This window comes from Abrus precatorius, unplaced genomic scaffold, assembly GCF_003935025.1.
Source record: "Abrus precatorius isolate BTA unplaced genomic scaffold, Abrus_2018 Scaffold6, whole genome shotgun sequence".
Taxonomy (NCBI): Eukaryota; Viridiplantae; Streptophyta; class Magnoliopsida; order Fabales; family Fabaceae; genus Abrus; species Abrus precatorius.
In genome coordinates this window covers 2,492,984-2,516,197 of record NW_020874406.1, presented here as the reverse complement: position 1 = coordinate 2,516,197, position 23,214 = coordinate 2,492,984, and the positions used below count along the sequence as shown (strand labels likewise).

Sequence of the window (23,214 nt, the reverse complement as noted above, 5' to 3'; positions counted from 1 at the left end):
AAATTCACCTTAGGCACTGAAACTCCTTTGATATCACTTTAGGGACTCAAAGGAAGGGTTTCTCATCACCTTCTCCCCCTCTAGTACTTTCTCGCGCTTTTGGACCCTAGTTCCAATTTTGGTCTCTTTTGGTCCCCTTTTGCTTACCGGCAAAGGAATAGGCGCAAAACTCATCTCAGACTGCTAAAACTCCTTAAATATTACTCCTAGGACTGAAAAGAAGGGTTTCTCACCACCTTCTCCCCTTCTGGCACCTTTCGACCCATGTTCTGGTTTTGGTCTCTTTTGGTCCCCTTTTGCTTACCGGCAAAAGAACATGTGCAATACTCGTCTCAAACAGCTGAAATTCCTTGAATATCACTCCTAGGACTAAAAGGAAGGGTTTCTCACCAATTTCTCCCCTTCTGGCACTTTCTCGCACCATTAGACTTAAGTTCTGGTTTTGGTCTCTTTTGGTCCCCTTTTGCTTATTGGCAAAGGTACACAAGCAAAACTCGTCTCAGACCGCTAAAACTCCCTGAATATCATTCCTAGGACTCAAAGGAAGGGTTTCTCACCACCTTCTCCCCTTTTGGCACTTTCTCGCGCCTTTGGTTCCAAGTTTTGGTTTTGGTCTCTTTTGGTCCTCTTTTGCTTACTAGCAAAGGAACACGTGGAAAACTCATCTCAGACTGCTAAAACTCCTTGAATATCACTTCTAGGACTTAAAGGAAGGGTTTCTCACCACCTTCTCCCATTTCGGTACTTTCGATGACTTTGGACCCCAGTTCTGGTTTTGGTCTCTTTTGGTCCACTTTTGCGTAGCGGCAAATGAACATGTGCAAAACACATCTCAGGCCGCTGAAACTCCTTGAATATCACTCCTAGGACTCAAAGAAAGGGTTACTCACCGCCTTCTCCCATTCTGGTAGTTTTTGGCGACTTTGGATCCAAGTTTTAGTTTTGGTCTCTTTTGGTCCCCTTTTGCTTACTGCAAAGGAACACGTGCAAAACTCGTATCAGAGTATTGAAACTCGTTGAATATCACTCCTAGGACTCAAAGGAAGGGTTTCTCACCACCTTCTCCCTTTTTGGCACTTTCTCGCGCCTTTGGACTCAAGTTTTGGTTTTGGTCTCTTTTGGTCCCCTTTTGCTTACTAGCAAAGGAACACGTGGAAAACTCATATCAGACTGCTAAAACTCCTTGAATATCACTTCTAGGACTTAAAGGAAGGGTTTCTCACGACCTTCTCCTATTTCGGTACTTTAGGTTACTTTGGACCCCAGTTCTGGTTTTGGTCTCTTTTGGTCCACTTATGCTTAGCGGCAAATGAACTGTGCAAAACACATCTCAGACTGCTAAAACTCCTTGAATATCAATCCTAGGACTCAAAGGAAGGGTGTCTCACCACCTTCTCCCATTCTGGTTCTATTTGCGACTTTGGACCCAAGTTCTAGTTTTGGTCTCGTTTGGTCTGCTCTTGCTTACCGGCAAAGGAACACATGCAAAACTCGTCTTAGACCGCTGAAACTCCTGGAATATCACTCCTAGGACTCAAAGGAAGGGTTTTTCACCACCTTCTCCCATTCTGGTACTTGTTAGCTACTTTGGACCCAAGTGCTGGTTTTGGTCTATTTTGGTCCCCTTTTGTTTACCGGCAAAGGAACACGTGCAAAACTAGTGTTAGGCGTTGAAACTCCTTGAATATCACTTCAAGGACTCAAAGGAAGAGGTTTCTCACCACCTTCTCCCCTTCTGGCACTTTCTCGCTCCTTTGGACCTTAGTTCCGATTTTGGTCTCTTTTGGTCCCCTTTTGTACGCAGCAAAAGAACACGGGCAAAACTTGTCTCAGACCACTAAAACTCCTTGAATATCACTCCTAGGACTCAAAAAAAGGGTTTCACACAACCTTCTCCCATTCTGGTACTTTTTAGCGACATTGGACCCAGGTTCTGGTTTCGGTCTCTTTTGCTTACCGGCAAAGGAACACGTGCAAAACTAGTCTCAGGCTGCTGAAACTACTTGAATATCTTTTCAAGGACTCAAAGGAAAGGGTTTCTCACCACCTTCTCCTCTTTTGGCACTTTCTCGCGCCTTTGGACCTAAGTTCCGGTTTTGGTCTCTTTAGTTTAGTGGCAAAGGAACACGTGCAAAACTCGTCTCAGAGTGCTAAAACTCCTTGAATATCATTCCTAGGACTCAAAAGAAGAGTTTCTCACCACCTTCTCCCATTTTGGGACGTTTTGGTGACTTTGAACCCAAGTTCTGGTTTTAGTCTCTTTTGGTCCCCCTTTGCTTACCGGCAAAGAAACATGTTCAAAACAAATCTCACGCCGCTAAAACTCCTTGAATATCACTCCTAGGACGCAAAGAAAGGGTTTCTCACCACCTTCTCCCATTTTGGTACTTTATGGCAACTTTGGACCCCAGTTCTGGTTTTGGTCTCTTTCGGTTCCCTTTTGCTTACTGACAAAGGAACACGTGTAAAACTTGTCTCAGACCGCTGAAACTCCTTGAATAACACTCCTAGGACTCAAAGGAATGGTTTCTTACCACCTTCTCCCATTCTGGTACTTTTTGACGACTTTGAACCCAAGTTCTGGTTTTGCTCTCTTTTGCTTAGCGGCAAACAACACGTACAAAACTTGTCTCAGGTCGCTGAAACTCATTGAATATCACTTCAAGCACTCAAAGGAAGGGTTTCTCACCACCTTTTCTCATTTTGGTACTTTTTGGTGACTTTGGACCCAAGTTCTAGTTTTGGTCTATTTTGGTCCTCTTTTGCTTACCGGCAAAGGAACACGTGATAATCTTGTCTCACACTGCTGAAACTCCTTGAATAACACTCCTAGGACTCAAATGAAGGGTTTCTTACCACCTTCTCCCATTCTGTTACTTTTTGGCGACTTTGGACCCAAGTTCTGGTTTTGCTTTCTTTTGCTTAGCGGCAAAGGATCACGTGCAAAACTTGCTCACGCCGCTGAAACTCCTTGAATATCACTTCAAGCACTCAAAGGAAGGGTTTCTCGCCACCTTCTCCCCTATTGGCTGTTTCTCGCTCCTTTGGACCCTTGTTCCGATTTTGGTCTCTTTTGGGCCCCTTTTGCTTACCGGCAAAGGAAAACGTGCAAAACTTGTCTTAGGCCGCTGAAACTGCTTGAATATCACTTCAAGCACTCAAAGGAAAGGTTTGTCACAACCTTCTCCCCTTTTGCCACTTTCTCGCGCCTTTGGACCCAAGTTCCAGTTTTGGTCTCTTTTGGTCCCCTTTTCCTTACCGGCAAAGGATCACGTGCAATACTTGTCTCAGACGACTGAAACTCCTTGAATATTACTTCTGGGACTCAAAGGAAGGGTTTCTCACCACCTTCTCCCCTTTTGGCACTTTCTCGCGCCTTTGGACCCTTGTTCCAGTTTTGGTCTCTTTTGGTCCCCTTTTCCTTATCGGCAAAGGATCACGGGCAATACTTGTCTCAGACCGCTGATATTCCTTGAATATCACTCTTAGGACTCAATGAAGGGTTTCTCACCACCTTCTCCCATTTCAGTACTTTATGGCGACTTTGGACCCATGTTTCGGTTTTGGTCTCTTTTGTTCCCCTTTTGCTTACCAGCAAAGGAACATATACAAAACTTGTCTCAGACCACTAAAACTCCTTGAATAACACTTCTAGGACTCAAAGGAACGGCTTCTTACCACCTTCTCCCATTCTGGCACTTTTTTCCAAGTTCTGGTCTTGCTCTCTTTTGCTTAGCGGCAAAGGAACATGTGCAAAACTTGTCTCAGGCCGCTGAAACTCCTTGAATATCACTTCAAGCACTCAAAGGAAGAGTTTCTCATCACCTTCTACCCTTGTGGCACTTTCTCGCGCCTTTGGACTCTAGTATCGGTTTTGGTCTCTTTTGGTGCCCTTTTGCTTACTGGCAAAGGAACACTTGCAAAACTCGTCTCAGACCGATGAAACTCCTTGAATATCACTTGAAAGACTCAAACAAAGGGCTTCTCACCATCTTCTCCCATTCTGGTACTTTTTGGCGACTCTGAACATAAGTTTCGGTTTTGGTCTCTTTTGGTCCCTTTCTACTTACTGGCAAAGGAACACGTGCAATGCTCGTCTCAAACCACTGAAACTCCTTAAATATCACTCCTAGGACTCAAAGGAAAGGTTTCTCACCACCTTCTCCCATTTCGATACTTTATGGCGACTTTGGACACAAGTTTCAGTTTTCGTCTCTTTTGGTCCCCTTTTCCTTACCGGCAAAGGATCACGTGCAATACTCGTCTCAGACCGTTGAAATTCCTTGAATATCACTCCTAGGACTCAAAGGAAGGGTTTCTCACCACCTTCTCCCATTTCGGTACTTTATGGTGACTTTGGACCCTAGTTCTGGTTTTGGTCTCTTTTGGTCCTGTTTTGCTTACCGGCAAACGAACACATGCAAAACTTGTCTCACACTGCTGAAACTCCTTGAATAACACTCTTAGGACTCCAATGAAAGGTTTCTTTCCACCCTTTCCCATTCTGGCACTTTTTGGCGACTTTGGACCCAAGTTCTGGTCTTGCTCTCTTTTGTGTAGCGGCAAAGGAACACGTACAAAACTTGTCTCAGGCCGCTGAAACTCCTTGAATAACACTTGAAGCACTCAAAGGAAGGGTTTCTCAGCACCTTCTCCCCTTTTGGCACTTTCTCGCGCCTTTGGACTCTAGTTCCGGTTTTGGTCTCTTTTGGTCCCCTTTTGCTTACCGGCAAAGGAACACGTTCAAAACGTGTCTCAGACTGCTGAAACTCCTTGAATATCACTTGAAGGACTCAAACAAAGGGTTTCTCACCACCTTCTCTCATTCTGGTACTTTTTGGCAACTCTGGACGCAAGTTTCGGCTTTGGTCTCTTTTGGTTCCCTTTTTGCTTACTCGCAAAGGAACACGTGCAATACTCGTCTCAAACCACTGAAACTCCTTAAATATCACTCCTAGGACTCAAAGGAAGGGTTTCTCACCACCTTCTCCCATTTCGGTACTTTATGGCGACTTTGGACCCAAGTTTTGGTCTCTTTTGGTCCCCTTTTGCCTACCCGCAAAGGAACACGTGCAATACTCGTCTCAGACCACTGAAACTCCTTGAATATCACTCCTAGCACTCAAAGGAAGGGTTTCTCACCACCTTCTTCCATTTCGGTACTTTATGGCAACTATGGACACAAGTTTCAATTTTGGTCTCTCTTGGTCCCCTTTTACTTACCAACAAAGGAACACGTGCAAAACTTGTCTCAGACTGCTGAAACTCCTTGAATATCACTCCTAGGACTCTAAAGAAGGGTTTCTCAGCACCTTCTCCCCTTTCTTCACTTTCTCGCGTCTTTGGACTTAAGTTCCATTTTTGGTCTCTTTTGGTCCCCTTTTGCTTATCGGTAGAGGAACAGGTGTAAAACACGTCTAAGGGCGCTGAAACTCCTGGAATATCACTCCTAGGACTCAAAGGAAAGGTTTCTCACCACCTTCTCCCATTCTGGTACTTTTTGGCGGCTTTGGATACAAGTTTCAGTTTTGGTATCTTTTGTACCCCTTTAGCTTACCGGCAAAGGAACACGTGTAATACTTGTCTCAGACCGCTGAAACTCCTTGAATATCACTCCTAGGACTTAAAGGAAGGATTTGTCACCACCTTCTCCCATTTTGGTACTTTTTTTGCGACTTTGGACCTATGTTCCGATTTTGGTCTCTTTTGGTCTCCTTTTGCTTACCGGTAAAGGAACGCATGCAGAAATCGACTTAGACCACTAAAACTCTTTGAATGTCATTGCTAGGACTCAAAGAAAGGGTTTCTCACCACCTCCTACAATTTTGGCACTTTTTAGCACCTTTTAACCCAAGTTTTGGTCCTCTTTTCCAATTTTAGTCTTTTGGTCCCTTTTTGCTTACCGGCACGGAACACGTGCAAAACTCCTCTCAGAGCGCTAAAACACCTTGAATATTACTCCTAGGACTCAAAGGAAGGGTTTCTCACCACCTTCCCCCCTTCTGGCGCCTTTGGACCCAAGTTTCGGTTTTGGTCTTTTGGTCCCTTTTTGCTTACCAGCAAAGGAACACATGCAATACTCGTCTCAGACCGCGGAAACTCCTTGAATATCACTCCTAGGACACAAAGGAAGGATTTTTCACCACCTTCTCCCATTTTGGTGCTTTTTAGCGACTTTGGACCCAAGTTCCGATTTTGGTCTCTTTTGGTCCCCTTTTGCTTACCGGCAAAGAAACACTGCAAAACTTGTCTCAGGCCGCTGAAACTCCATGAATATCACTTCAAGGACTGAAAAGAAGGTTTTGTCACCACCTTCTCCCTTTCTGGCACTTTTTGGCGACTTTGGACCCAAGTTGCGATTTTGGTCTCTTTTGGTGTCCTTTTGCTTACCGGTAAAGGAACGCGTGCAAAAATCGTCTCAGACCACTAAAACTCTTTGAATGTCCTTGCTAGGACTCAAAGAAAAGGTTTCTCACGACTTCCTACAATTTTGGCACTTTTTAGCGCCTTTGAACATAAGTTTCGGTCCTCTTTTCCAATTTTGGTCTTTTGGTCCCTTTTTACTTACTGGCACGGAACACGTGCAAAACTCGTCTCAGAGCGCTGAAACTCCTTGAATATCACTCCTAGGACTCAAAGAAAGAGTTTCTCACCACCTTCCCCCCTTCTGGCGCCTTTGGACCCCAATTTCAGTTTTGGTCTTTTTGGTCCCCTTTTGCTTACCAGCAAAGCAACACGTGCAAAACTCGTCTCAGGCCACTGAAACTCGTGGAATATCACTTCAAGGACTCAACGGAAAGGCTTCTCACCACCTTCTCCCCTTCTGGCACTTTCTCGCGCCTTTGGACCCAAGTTCCAGTTTTGGTCTATTTTTGTCCCCTTTTGCTTATCGGTAGAGGAAAACGTGTAAAACACGTCTCAGGGCGCTGAAACACCTTGAATATCACTTCGAGGACTCAAAAGAAGGGTTTCTCACCACCTTTTCCCCTTTTGGCACTTTCTCGTGCCTTTGCACCCAAGTTTCGGTTTTGGTCTCTTTTGGTCTCCTTTTGCTTACCGGCAAAGAAACACGTGCAAAACTCGTCTCAGGCCGCTGACACTCCTTGAATATCACTTCAAGGACTGAAAAGAAGGTTTTGTCACCACCTTTTCCCCTTCTTGCACTTTTTGGCGACTTTGGACCCACGTTCTGATTTTGGTCTTTTGGTCCCCTTTTGCTTAGCGGCAAAGGAACACGTGTAAAACTCGTCTCAGACCACTAAAACTCCTTGAATATCACTGCTAGGACTCAAAGAAAGGGTTACTCACCACCTTCTCCCATTCTGGTACTTTTTGGCGACTTTGGATCCAAGTTCTAGTTTTGGTCTCTTTTGGTCCCTTTTTGCTTACTGCAAAGGAACACGTGCAAAACTCGTATCAGAGTGTTGAAACTCCTTGAATATCACTCCTAGGACTCAAAGGAAGGGTTTCTCACCACCTTCTCCCCTTCTGGCGCCTTTGGACCCAAGTTTCGGTTGTGGTATCTTTTAGTCCCCTTTTGCTTACCGACAAAGGAACATGTGAAAAATTCGTCTCAGGCCGTTACAACTCTTGGAATATCACTCCTAGGACTCAAAAGAAGGATTTTTCAGCACCTTTTCCCATTCTGGTACTTTTTGGTGACCTTAGACCCAAGTTTCGATTTTGGTCTCTTTTGGTCCCTTTTGCCTACCGACAAAGGAACACGTGCAAAACTCATCTCAGACCGCTGAAACTCCTTGAATATCATCGCTAGGACTCAAAGAAATAGTTTCTTAGCACCTACTCCCATTCAGGTACTTTTTGGCGATTTTGGACCCAAGTTCTTGTTTTGGTCTCTTTTGGTCCCCTATTGCTTACCGGCAAAGGAACACGTGCAAAAGTTGTCTCAGACCGCTGAAACTCCTGGAATATCACTCGTAGGACTTAAGGGAAGGATTTCTCAGCACCTTCTCCCATTCTGGTACTTTTTGGCGACTTGGGACCCAATTTCTGGTTTTGGTCCCTTTTTGCTTTCCGGCAAAGGAACACTTTCTGTTGTTTGCAATCTTAACACTAGCAAGTGCGCTAGCAATTGCAGCATGTGATGAGTAAATTTAAGATCCAAGTATCGTTTCTACAGGGAATTAGGTATCCAATTACCACTTCACAAAACAATAACTAGTTGAACCACACGAATTTCAAGAAGTGTTTGGATTTATAATTGGCAAATGCTAAAATCAAAAGAAAAACAGAACAATGAACAAGCAAATATGTGATAACATATGGAGAAACCATAGCTATGGAATTGCTTCACCAAAACTCCAATGTTTAATCAATAAAGTTCTGAACTAGCAAACAATTGGAAAGAATGACAATCAGTTTCACATTATATTGTTCAGAGGTTAATTCCTTAACTTAGTGAACCTAACATTCAATTAAGCCATTCTAATTCCTTAGATCTGATTCAATTCAATATTGCTTTAAGTGTAAGAAACTAGAAGATTGCAAGATCAAAGTCTCTTATCCCTAAGAAAACTATAATCTCGGTGATTAGTTTAGATCTGAAGAACAAATTCAATTTCCATTGACAAGAGTTCCTCTGAAATTAGTTAATCAAATTTCCATTCAATTACTACGTAAAGTGCAAAATCAACCACTCAATCTATTCCAAAGCTTGAAATCCAGATCTAGAATCAATTCAACATGTTCGTTTCAGATCTAAAATCCCTAACTATGAAGAAATTACACAGCCATTACAACAGAAAAAAGGAAAAGAAAGAGAAGAAGAGAAAGAACGCAGAAGAAGCTTCTTCATTCGATCCCCAATCTGATTCCTCTAGGTTGGAGCCCAAAGTTCATCCCCAATCTCCCTCTCAGGCTCCCTCCACAACAATTTAACAAAAAAACAGAAAATAAAATTGAACTCCCTGAAAATCTGGGCGCATATGGTATTTATAGAAATTCCCAGATTTGCGCATTATCACTTTTATGAGAAATAGTAACTACGCAGAAGGTTTATGGTTGCGCGTTAATACTTTTATGAGAAAAAGTGGTCACGCTCAACTTTCCTGATATTGAGAGCTCTCTGGAACTATCACTCTTGCTGATAAAAGTGTCAACGCAGAGCCCAAGTAGTTGTGCGTGATCACTCTTATGAATAAAAATGACTACGCGTAACTCGCCAAGTTGAAGGCTGTCTGGAACGATCACTTTCGACGACAATAGTGGTTATGCAGAGCTTTCCTGATATTTTGCCTCTCTGGAATGCTCACTTTTACTGATAAAAGTGATGACGCCCAGCTTTCTTCTTCTTTGAGTGATCACTTTCACTGACAATAGTGATGACGCCCAGTCTGCATTTTCTTGTTCTTGTGATTTTGGATTTCAGACTTGCTTCTTTCCTCTTCCTTGTCATCAAGCCTCCATTTTCATGAACCTTGCTCGAATTATTCCTTCAAAAACAAAATTAAAAACTTAATTCCTAGGCAAAAATTCCACAATTGCTAAGATAACTACAATTTTAAAGAAAACTTCAATTCATTCTCTTTTTCTGAGTTTTTCTGCTTTCTTCATATATTTTTCTTAACAAATGTGTTAGAATTATGCTAAAATATCAGTAAAAATATGGATTCATCACTACCCCAAACTTGAATTTTTGCTTGTCCTCAAGCAAATCAAATTAAACCAAGGGTAAGTTCCTTTATTTTCAAATTCAATTAACAAACTGCTTTTCTCAGATTTTCCAATTTCCAATTCTGTGTTTTCTGCAAAATTTTCAATCAAGTTGTTCATCTAAATACTCATCATGATATTCCTACTGCATAATCATCATTGAGTAAGAATTGCTATCTAAGTTCATATATTTCATCAAAATTCATGTGAGTACAATTAATCAACATGATCACAGCTCACTTGGAAGTGTTTCTCTCATCACTCAATAGTGTTTAGGTGTTGTTTTCTCTCTAAATCATCAATTCAACTACACTCTACCATATGCTTGCCTAATTTCTCCATCTCCTCTGCTTAGTACAGTTAATCACACATCTAGAGGGCTTTTTTGCAGGTTATAACAGGGCTTAGGTTAAGGTAGATACTGAACAAAATAGGAAGCAAATGCAATTTCAAAAGATCAGAGGCATTTTGAGTGAATGACTTTAAAACTAGTCTGGTTTTGCCTCATTTCTCACTAACTTTCTCAATTATGCAGCAAACAACTTGTTTTTGTGCAGGAGAATTTTTATTTTCTTTTTTCTTTTTTTTTCTCTGCAACAAATTGCTGCAAATTTAAACTTCAATTTGCTCTTTTCAACTCAATTTCTGTTTTTGAGCTCATGTTTTTCTCTTTTCACAATTTTCTGCAGCCAGTTTTTGTTGCATAATTTCATAATTTTTCTACAGCACTTTATTTTTACTTTCTGACTTTTTGAACTCAAACTTTAGATAGCCTGTTATTCCCCTACGCCAAACTTAGAAATTTGCTTGTCCTGAAGCAATGTAATATGGATGGTACCCCAAACTTAGTTTTAAAGCTTATTCTTGATTAAACTCACTATGCCTCTGATTAATTGAATGGTAAAATTGGTTTTTCAGCATGGCTTGTAATGCAGTTAATTTAAGAAAAGGAATATTAAGCTCAAAGGGGTAAACTAGGGCATTCACGCATAAGGGAAGGTGATGAATCCACTTTTTATTATATTTTTACTTGCCTTTTTGGTGTTCCTTAATAGAAAAAATGGACTTAGACAGTGTAAATAATACAGAAATCACATTTTGAGTAAATATCATAGGTTTATTAATTTTTGGTTAATTTGCATTTAATTACATAGATATAGATTGTAATTTTAATTATCTTGATAATTTTGCAGAGTCCCCAAGCTAATTTTAAGAAATCTTGGCCCTTGGATGAAAGTTGACCCCAAAGTAGCCACTTTCAGGAGCAAAAGTAGCAACTACAGCAAGTCTGGGCATTAAAGGGTCCAAAGTAGCTACTTTCAACCTTCATAGTAGCAACTCCAGAAAGCTCCAGGGATGCCACTTGGGAAGCAATTTGCGCGTGGACACTATTGTCTTTCATAGTGGCTATGCACGTCCAAAGTAGCCACTTTCAACCTTCATAGTAGCAACTCCAGAAAGCTCTAGGGACGCCACTTGGGAAGCAATTTGCGCGTGGACACTATTTCCTTTCATAGTGGCTACGCGCATCCAAAGTAGCTACTTTCAGCATGAAAAGTGGCACTCCAGAGAACTTGCAAACCAACGTATATGCGCGTGGACACTCTCAAGAGCCAAAGTGGACACTTTCAAAGGCAAAAGTGGGCACTTTGCTGACATGTCCTCCACTATAAATATATTTTAGGAATTAGGGTACGAGAGCTTAGAAATTTTATTTTTCTTTCATTCTCTTTACCAAATTAGGACATTTTTCTTTCCAGAGCTTGGAGCCTTGGATGACAGCCAGGGGTCCATTATAGGTTTTAATTTCCAATTTCCCTTTGATTCTCATTGATTTTACATTAATGTTGTTTACGTTTCTGCATTCCCTTCTTTCATTTGTGAAGCCCATCTATATGGAGGGCTAAATTTTCTTGTAATTCCTAGTCAACTCACATGGTTCTTGAATTCTTGGGTTTAATGGCAATATTACTCTTTCTTTCCTTGGATTTATTAACCCCAATCTCTGAATGAAATGAAATTTACATGAGGGGAACATTGCTTAATGAACCCTAAATTACCCAAACAAAATTCTAATCCAAAATTGCTTAATTTTGATTAATCTTTGAGATTGCTTAATCTTAGGGATAGAGATTGGAGCCCATTAAGATGCTTAATTTTAATTGGGATGCTAAAGTTAATTTTTGCTTGTTAGATTAACTTAATTCAAGGGAAAAAGACGGAATTATTGAATCATTTGAAAGAATAGGGATAGAACTCATTGATTGACTAGGGATTACTCTTCTTAATTGATTGAATTTCAGTAGTTTACATTTTGCTCTTGATTAAAATCTAGAAATTGACAAACCTCCCCCCAATTTACTTGCTTTAAAATCTATGTTTACACTTGTTCAATGTATGTTCCCAACCAAAAATTCCTTGGAGACGACCTAGGATAACACCCTAGTATTGCATTCATTTCTTTGCATATTTGATGAGGATTAACGACAATCTTTGTGCATAACGAGTAGCAAAACTTGTTTCATCATAAGGCATTTAGGCTGACTAGGTATACCAAAACATGGCCTCCATCATGTGTGTGAAAATTGTAAACATGCATATTCAATTAAGAACAAAGGCAAGTTCTAGAGAATGCATCAAATTATGATTAATCACACAAGAAAAAGAAACATGCAGCTCAAATCTCACTCATGTTGTGTAAGTGATATGTTAATCAATAAAATCACATTTCTTTTTTCAGATTTATATACACCTAGTGGCAAGACTGCCTCATTTTTTAAAATACAAGTGTAATCTCATGTTGAGAATGGGAAAAACAACTTAAAAAAATTCAAACAGATTTTACAGAACTATCAAGCATCTTACAGTTAATTTGCAGAAAAATAGCTCATACCCTATACTATTATTAGTAAATTTTCAGTGTATTGTGTAGCTAACACATGTATCAAGAGGTAAGGAATAAAATACCCTCTTTCATGGCAGCTTGTGCAACTGTCAACAGCCATTGTGTGTGAGTGATGTGTGTGTGACATTCTCTGCACAAAACACCAAAATTTCATCAATGATTAGGAACAAAAGGAATTAAAACTGCAGAATTATAAAGTTGAACAGAAAGTGATTGTCATTACAACTAAAAACATTAAAAATTGTTCTGAACAACTACTGAATTTACAAACTGTTAGAAAAACAACAAAAATAAAATTCTTATTCTATTCTTCTGCATTATCTTCATCTGCTGAACTTTCTTCTTTGGAACCTTCCTCTTCTTCTTCTTCTTCTTCTTCTTCCACTACTTCTTCAAATGTTGGCTGAGGAAAATGGGTTCTGTAGATTGGCATATTCTTGAACATAGAAGAGCGAAGGCATTGAGCATTCTCTACCAAATCAGGAATGTGATACATTTCATCTTTGGTCATTCCCAATTTTTGACCAATATTCAGCATTATGCACTTCATCAGCATAACTCCAGCCTTTAGGCTATTGTGAAGCTCATTCTGCCTTTCAACCAATTGATTTTTCCCTTCAGCTAGTTGCTTCAGAGTATCCTTCATCATCATAGGCTTCTTGTAACGCCCCAATTTTTGTTAATTAGCTATTAGCTCTTGAATTTTAATTGTTTGATAACTTCGGCTTGCTAGCGTCAGAATAATTAGATAGATGCTGAATTTTATTTTTTAGAATATTGATTTAATTCTGAGTTCGGCATTTTAGGGTAACTGCATGCAAAATATTTGGTTCCAATATCGTCCAAGAATTTCCCTGATATTATTCAGCAGTACTGTCTAAAATATCCCCGAGAGATTTATCCAAAAAGTCAATTTTTGTCTTATTTGAATAATTGTCAAATCATAAGTATCTGTCTCGAAAAATATGAGATTTTCTAATCATTACAAAGATTTAGTAATGATTTTTTAGCCGTCAAAATCGTTGCATGAAATTTCACGAGATCTAGTAATCATTACTTCTAAGATTTTTGAAATCTAGCATCGGCCACTAGATTTTCATGCAAACAAACCTTGTCCCCCATTTTACAAACATCATGATTGCCCGAATATTTTGAAATCTACTATCGACCACTAGAATTCCATGCACAAGATTTTGTCTCCCGATTTGCCAGCAAAATCACTTTGGAACATTCTCTTGTCTTCCAAACCCGACACCATATTTATTCTAACCAATCACATTCTCTTTAATTTAGCACCACATCAAAAGCCTCGTCCACGTGTCAACTTAGTCATATCGCATTTTTCTCGGTCAACCAAATTTCATGCATTTGCTGTCTAAATCTTACCTTTGGATTTTTGTGCAAAATTTTTGGGATTTGTGGCATCCAAACAGTGTGCATGTAGCCTAGGTTGTTCCAATTGATCCAATTTCATTTCAATTTTCACCCAAAGTGAACCGTGTGCAGTTTTTCTAATTTGGAAGCCTTGTTAAGTAAACCAACATGAGGTGCTTAGTGTCATTTAGTCACTCAAAGTTAGACTCCATATAAATAGGCTTGCTAAATAAGATTGAGCCTTTTGGAAGCCAAAAACCAAGAATCCCTCTCTCTTTTCTCTCTACCTTTCTCTCACACTTCTCATCCTCTCAAAGTCTCAAATTTTCTCAAAGTTCTCTTAAGAAAACCAAGAGCTTCCAGCCCCTCAAACACCACCACTTCTTCATCCAAATCACTTAAACACTTTACCTCACCATCACAAACTTCTTCCTCCATCATCCTTTCAATTTTCATGTGGAAGGAACCAACTCTGGAGGAGAACCTTGAAGAACTTGGCTGCTGTTTTCTCGGTCCAGCAAGATTTCCTTGGAGATCCATCAATTCCAGCCCCTTCTCCACTTCATTTCACGCCTAAAACTCAAGGCAAGGGGGAGTTCTCACCTTTCACTTTGATTCTTGCTTTCCCCTGGATAAATTGTGAAGAATCCCTAAAAAGTTTCCATTTTTATCTTCAATGATCTTGGATAAAAGGATTGAACCGTTTGCATGTTAATTTTTTTGTCTTGTACTCCATTATGTCTCTTTGAAATTCTCGATTTCTTGCTTAGATGCGTTGATTTCTCTCAAAGCTTGGAACTTTATTAAGTGCATGTAATTTCTTCCTTGAAAACATTTTGGTTTTGCCTTTGCATGTTCAAAATTCTCGATTCCTATGATGATCCACCTTAATTAAGCCCAATTATTATGTCTTTTACTTAGTTAGGTGTTTAGGAAACTCATTAGGGAGTTGGGCCTTAATTAAGCCCAATTATTTTATCTTTAAATAGAGGTTATGACTCTATGTACGAATCCTTGTTTTTCTTTTCCCGCAATTTTTCAGAATTACAAAAGTCTTTATTTTAAATTCTTTCCTTTATTTTCGTCTCTCTACCTTCCATCTTTTCATATTTTCTGGTTTTGGCTGAAGCAAACATGATCATGAAGCAAGGCTAATCCATCAGTCGGTTCAAGGTTTCAAGAACAACATTGCGTTTGAGTTTCGGGTTAGGTTCTATCGAATTCGTGCTTTTCCTCCTCTTTTCTGATTAGGATAATTACGTTTTTCATGATATTGATTTTTCGTTTGCATTAAACAGAGAATGAGAATTTTAGATTTGAAATAAATGAATTCACCTAATTCAATAAATCAATTGTTCTAAATTTTGTTAGTGCATTGGATTTGCGATTGCAGTTCTTGTTTTGATGAAATTCATAATCTAGATTTAGATTTTGGGTTATTAATGTCGTATTTAATTAGTGTTGATTGGAAATTCGTTGGAATTATATTCGTGTAACAATGAGAATTGCATTGTAGTGATTGAGATCTTGATTTGGTTGAATTTCATATTTCGTTTCGTTATAATTATTCCTTGTTCCTTTCTTTTCTGTTGTTTACAATTTAATTCAAAACAATCCTTCTCTAAGCTAATCTGAAATCACATGATGGAACCAGAAACAAAATGTATCTTATGTCCTTGTGAGATGACCTAGGTTTACTCCTTGTATTACAAAATTTTTAAGAAAATCTAGTTTGTTTGATACCATTGCGACGTGGTTATCAATAATGAGAAGGTAAATATTGGTAGGAATGTTTCTGCACGCTTTGAAAAACAAAGGTCCACAATGCCTGAGAAATGTAAGGACCCCGGAACATTCACTATCCCATGCATTATTGGCAACAATAGGATTGAAAATGCCATGCTAGATCTAGGAGCATCTATAAATGTCATGCCATTGTCCATTTTTACTTCACTATCTCTTGGCCCTCTGCAACCTACAGGTGTGGTTATTCAGTTAGCCAACAGAAGCATCACGAACCCAGCTGGGATTGTTGAGGATGTACTAGTCAGGGTGAATGATCTCGTCTTCCCAGCCGATTTTTACATTCTGGACATGCAAGAGGGGGAGTCAGTCTGCACCAATCATTTTAGGAAGACCGTTCTTGAAGACTACAAGAACGAAGATTGACGTGCATGCCGGGACACTCACTATGGAGTTCGGGGATAGCATTGTGCGGTTCAACGTTCTGGACGCCATGAAGCACCCATCAGAAGAACACTCTGTCTTCCAAATTAGTCTGTTAGATGATTTGATAGATGCTCAATTTTCTGAGTTTTTAGAAGAGGAACTTGCTCTTAATTTTTCTGATTTTTCAGATAATGCCACTTGTAAATACTGTACTAATTCTTCTGTGTGTGTGTTGTTAACTTTCTACACTAGCAAGTGCACTAGGATTGCAGCAAGTGATGAGTAAAATTAAGATCCAAATATCGTCTCCACAGGGAATTTAGATTCAAGTATCACTTCATAGAATTATAACCATTTAAGCTTTTTCAAAATTGTAAGGAGAGTGGTAACATCTAATAACAGCAAACTGGAACAATTAAAAGTAAAATGAACTTGCAGCAAACAAGACAATGCACACACAGTTATGTGATAACAGAGGGAGAAACTATAGCTAGGGAATTGCTTCACCAAAACTCCAATGTTTAATCAATAAAGTTCTGAATTAACAAGCAATTGGAAAGAATGACAATCAGTTTCACTTTATACTATTCAGAGGTTAATTCCTTAACTCAGTGAACCTAACATTCAATTAAACCATTCTAATTCCTTAGATCTAATTCAATTCAATGTTGCTTTAAGTGTAAGAAACCAAAAGATTGCAAGATCAAAGTTCCTTATCCCTAAGAAAACTAAAATCTCAGTGATTGGTTCAGATCTTAAGAACAAATTCAATTTCCATTGACAAAGGTTCCTCTGAATTTAGTTAATCAAATTTCCATTCAATTCACACGTGAAGTTCAGAGTCAATCACTCAATCTATTCCAAAGCTTGAAATCCAGATCCAAATCAATTCAACATGTTCATTTCAGATCTACAATCCCTAACTATGAACGAATTACACAGCCATGGCAGCAGAAGAAGAAAAAGAAAGAGAAGAAGAGAAGAAGAAACTCAGAAACGCCATGGAAGCTTGCTCCACTCCAATTCCTCTTCGTGAAGCTCCAAGATCTGAATCCCCACTCCTCTCTCTCACTTCCTCTAACCAGAAACTAACTAAAAAAACTGAAAATGAACAGAATCCCTTTTTTCCGGATCGCTTCTGGTATTTATAAAATTTCCCAGATTTTCACGTTATCACTTTTATGAGAAAAAGTAGTTACGCAGAGAGTTTTTGGTTGCGCGTTAACACTTTTCCCAGAAATAGTGGCCATGCGCATTTTTCTGATATTGAGAGCTCTCTGGAACTATCACTCTGGATGATAAAAGTGACAACGCAGAGCCAAGGTAGTTGCGCGTTATTACTTTTTCTGATAAAAGTGACTACGCGTAGTTCGCCAAGTTGAAGACTCTCTAGAACGATCACTTTTGATGACAATAGTGGTTACGCAGAGCTTTCCTGATATTTTGCCTCTCTGGAACTATCACTTTTAATGATAAAAGTGGTAACGCCCAGACTTCACTTCTTCTTTGAGCTCTGAAGTGATCACTTTCACTGACAATAGTGATGACGCCCAGTCTGCAATTTCTTATTCTTGAGTCTTTGGAGTCCAGACTTGCTTCTTTCCTCTTCCTTGTCATCAAACTTCCATGAATATGATCCTTGCTCAATTTATTCCTACAAAAACAAGATTAAAAACTTAATTCCTAAGCAAAAATTTCACAATTGCTAAAATCACTACATATATAAACAAAATTCAATTCCTTCTCTTTTTCTAAGTTTTTCTGCTTTCTTTATATATTTTTCTTATCATTTGTGTTAGAATTATGCTAAAATATCAGTCAAAATATGGATTCATCACTACCCCAAACTTGAAACTTTGCTTGTCCTCAAGCAAATCAAATTAAACCAAGGGTAATTCTTCCACTTTTCAGAAACCATTTCACAACTGCTATATCAGAATTTTTCAATTTGCAATTCTGTGTTTTTTGCAAAATTTTCAATCAAGATATTCATCCAATTACTCATCATTGCAATCTCAATGCATTCATCAAATTTTAAGCCAGAATTGCTATCTAAGTGAATATATCAGCCAAGTTTATGTGAGAAACATTAAAATCATGATCACTTCTCACTGGACAGTGTTTCTCTCATCACTCAACAGTGTTTGGGTGTTGTTTTCACTCTAAATCATTAATTTCACTGCACTCTACCATATGCTTGCCCAATTTCTCTATCTCCTCTGCTTAGTACAGCCAATCACACATCAAGAGGACTTTTTACAGTTTATAACAGGGCTTAGGTTAAGGTAGATACTGAACAAAATAAGAAACAAGTTGCAATTTCAAAAGATCAGAAGCATTTTGAGTGAATGACTTTAAAACTAGTCTGGTTTAGCATCAATTCACATTAAATTCCTCAGTTATGCAGCAGACTAATCATTTTTGTGCAGCAGAAAGAGTTTTTATTTTCCTTTTTTTTTTTCTCTTACTTCCATTTACTCTTTTCTTTTCGTTGAATTTCTTTTTCTTTTTCTCTGCAACAGTTTACTGCTAATTTCTTCTTTTTGATCTCCATTTTGCTTTTTTCAACTCAGATTCTATTTTTGAACTCATGTTTTCCACAGTTTTGCTGCATAATTTTTAATTTTTCTGCAACACTTTTGTTCTTTCGTTATGACTTTTTGAACTCAAACTTAGATAGCTTGCTACTCCCCTACCCCAAACTTAAATTTTTGCTTGTCCTCAAGCAACTTAATTGGATGCTACCCCAAACTTAATTTTAAAACTCATTCTTGATTAAACTCACAATGCCTTTGATCAATTTGAATGGTAAAATTGGTTTTTCAGCAAGGCGTGTAAGGAAGTTAACTCAAGTAAATGGAATATTAAGCTCAAACGGGGTAAACTAGGGCAATTAATCATAAGGGAAGGCATTTTAGGCTAACTAAGTATATCAAACATGGCCTCTATCATGTGTGTGAGAACTGTAACATGCATATTCAATTAGGAACAAGGGCAAGTTCTAGAGAATGCAGTAAAATCTGATTAATCACACAAGGAAAGAAGTAGGTAGCTCAAGTCTCACTAGGCATTTATAAGTGATCATGTGGATTAATGAAAACACAATGCACTTTTCAGAAATATATGCACCTAGTGGCAACTGCCTCATATTTGAAAATACAAGTGTGATCTCATTTTGAGAATGGGAAAAACAACTTAAAGAAAAATTTTCACACAGAATTCACAGCAAGCAGTTTATTATCTATTCTAGTATTTTAGTGTTTTTCAACAACAATTCAGTGTAATGTGAGGCTACACATGAATAAGAGGTAGAGAATGAAACCCCCCTTTCATGGCAGCTTGTGCAAGAGTCACCATCCAATGTGTGTGAGTGTTGTGTGTGATATTCTCTGCACAAAAACACCAGATTTCCATTAACTCGCAGCAAGATAAAGGTAATTAGTTAAGAAGCTAATATAATTGCAAAATAGGTAAGTGAGAATTAAACCAAAGTGTACCAATTAGTGATTACAACCCAAAAAGTTTAAACTACCAGAAATTTACAAAAATCTAATAACAGAATTTAAATTCCTAGACTAATCTTCTGCTGCATCTTCTTCCTCTGAGCTTTCCTCTTCAGAACCTTCTTCTTCTTCTTCTTCTTCTTCCACTACCTCTTCAAATGGTGGCTGAGGAAAGTGGGTTATGTATTTTGGCATATTCTTGAAAACAGAAGAACGAAGGCACTAGGCATTCTCTACGAAGTCTAGAGTATGATACATTTCTTCTTTGGTCATTCCCAATTTCTGACCAATATTCAGCATAATACATTCCATTAGCATGACTCCAGCTTTGAGGCTATTATGTAGCTCAGTCTGCCTTTCAGGAAGTTGGTTCTGCCCTTCAGCTAGCTGCTTCAGAGTGTCCTTCATCATCATTGGTTTCTCTTTCTTGAATTGTGAAGGGATTGGGGTTGCAGAAGTGCAGGAAACAGTTGCATAAATCTCTTTGATCAGAGCTGCAGAAATGGATGGTGCAGCTCTGATTTTCTCTTGATAATCACCAAACTCTACTCCTGCGTCTTCACAAAGTAGTGTAATTACTGAAGGAAAGGCTAATGAATCCCTTTTTGTCTTCAGTATTCCCAAGATACAGTCACTTATTACCTCTCCCACATCTATGTAGATGTTGGAGACTATGGCAAAAAGTAGAGCAACCCTCTTCACAGCTAGTGTGGAGCTATGTTTGACAGGCATGAACGAATTTAAAATAAACATGCTCCATACTTTGGCAAAGGGCAGAAGATTCTTGGTGACAATATGCTTTGGCTTCTTAGATTGGTTGAGCTCCCATGTGGTGCCTGGTTTCCCAATCCTTTCCAGAATTTGCACAAAATCAATATCTGGACTTTCTTTAAATGTTTTGAAGTCCAGCTATGCAGCATGTTGTGTAGAATTAATTTCCAGCACCCTGTTGATATTTGCTGGTGAGAAGTCAATTCTCATGCCTTTGACCATGGAGCTGAACTTAGGGGTTCCTTTCCCTTTAAACTTCATGCAATTGGCATAGAATTCCTGAGTTATTTCCCTCCAACCCAGGCCAGCTGTTGCACAGAAGAATTCCCAGCCTCTTTTCTGGATTTCCTCTTTAATTTCAGGATAGTTGTTCCCAGCTATTTGGAATGCTCTGTCGGGAACAATTTTTCTTCTTAGAATATTGGCTCTGAAAAAGTTTTCATGAGCCAAACTTCTGAATCTCGGATCATGTGGGGCTGGTGGTGAGGATCCTGAGGGTACAGCTGTTCTTGGTGGAGGTGATGGTGTAGGTGAGGGTGCAGGTGCAGGTGATCTGGTTGAAGGTGGTGGAGAAGGTGAGGGTGAAGATGTAGGTGCAGATGATCTTGTCTGAAGTGAGGGAGAAGGTGAGGGTTCAGATATCTGAATAGGTGAAGAGCTTGAGACACCATCAGTTCTGGCCCTTTTTGATGCTGCAGCTTGGAGATTTCTGCTGGATCTTCTTGTTGGGGTCATGGAATATGCAGCTCGCTTCTTCTTTGGGGTGGTAGAAGATGCAGCTTGCTTCTTCTTAGGAGGACCCACAGGTGTGTTGAATGAAGTCCTAACCATTTTGGAATTTTCTGCATTGAAGGAGTAATTGTCAGTTAAAAATTTTAGAATCAAGAATAATCCTATGCTGCAGAAAATTTAATCAAGCAGTTTGCAGAAATTAAAATTTTCTAATACTTCTCATCATGCAATCTGCTAATAGAACCAACACCCAATTGCACAACTTATTCAAAACATGCAAAATCTAACAGTAAAATTTCAGAGTGCACACTCTTATCAATTAACAGGGTAACGCAGAAAGATAATTACATGCCTTGACCAAAATTCCCAAGTTGTATTCATTTTGCAATCAAGTATACATTTCAGATAATCCCAATTTAATGTCTAACTCAATTTCAACACAACTATGTATTCTAATTTTCAATTCTACAGTTTCAGAAAGTTCTGTTGCTATCAGTTCAGATTCTGCAGAAATGTGGTTCATATAATATGCAATGTAATTTCAATTATCCCAGCAGAAATGTCATAGTTGACAGGGAAAGATCGATCCAAAGTATTGTCCATTCTTGAAGCAAATACTATCAAAATAGTTTCCCAACACTCATCTTGACATTTTCCAAAACAGTACATGCAGAACACAGTACAATAGATAATTTCAGACTTTCAAATTCAATATCTTTCAATCAGAACATTGTTATTAAAGTCTTTTAGGTCAAATCAATTTCTGCAGAAAGTTTTTAATGTGAAAAGTGCAATGCAGAATTTTAATTTTTTTCAGAGAACTCTCATTACAGCAAAACCTAATCTCAGTATTTTCTATCCCTAAATTGATTTGTTTGCCTCAAGCATTCTTAGTTATCCCTTTTTAGCAACTTCCCCAAAATAGTTATACAAATACAGAAACCCCAATCACAGATTTTAGAAGTGAGGTAAGTGTACCTTGGTTAAGATGCAGAAATGATATTCGAACAAGGAAGAAGAAGCTTCTGAATCGCAATGCAGAGGTTGATAAGTGGGGAGCTCTCAGAGAGGGAAGGGATTTTTTGATTTAAAAACGTATGTGCGTATTCACCTTTAGCAATATTTATAGGCACGCCCAAGCACGTGACTACTTTGGAGAATAAAAGTGACTTTTATGTTATTAAAATTCCCAGCGTGATCACTATTATTCGTAAGAGTGAATGTTCCAGAGAGTGAATTTTTCAGGGTGAGGCGCGCGTTATCACTATTGCTAAGCAAAGTGATAACGCGCAGCAAAGTGATAACTTTTTTTCAATAAAAGTACTAACTCGGAGATATTAGAAGTTTACTTACCTGTGCGTAGTCACTCTTGACAGAAAAAGGAAGCGTTCCATAGAGTTCATTTTCCCATCTGTCTCTGCGTAATCGCTTTTATCAGCAAAAGTGATTGTTCCAGCAGAAAACTTCAAATTGCCTTCTCTGCGTAGCTTCTTTTCTGCAATAAAGTGACTCCTCTCATTAATCAATTACCTCTAAAACCTCAATTAATTAAATTTTCACTCTTGAATCCATCAAATACACACTCTTCACATTGAATCTCAATTCAAGTATCTCAATTATGCCTCAAAAAATCAGATTCACTGGACTATTCACATACATTATGCAGAAACTTCCAGAAATTGGTAAAATCAGATTATGCAGAATCTTAAACTCTTAACTACACATTCACCTCTCAATTCTCAAATTAAACAAACAAATGCACCTCAGAAACTCAGATTCAGCAATATTTGTGTAGAATTTTTGCAGCATATCAGAAATTTACAGAACAATAATATGCAAAATTCTAAAAACACTATAGAAAGCTTAAACTGGGTTAGAAATGTGAGTTGCCTCTTACAAAGCGCTTCTTTAATGTCACTAGCTTGACATTAGTTGTTCCTCACTCAAGAGGAACCAATTTCAAGCATGATATGTTTCTTGCAAACTCTTCTCCATGATAGATCTTCAGTCTTTGGCCATTGACCTTGAATTCCCTCCCTGTTTTCTGATCTTCTATAAGAATTGCTTCAAAGGGAGAGGTTTCCTTTA

At 38.7% G+C, this 23,214-nt stretch overlaps 1 pseudogene; it reads right to left on the bottom strand.

Annotated features, from left to right (window-relative positions):
* LOC113869297 overlaps window positions 1–23,214 on the bottom strand; it is a 74,345-nt pseudogene that overhangs the window by 39,349 nt on the left and 11,782 nt on the right.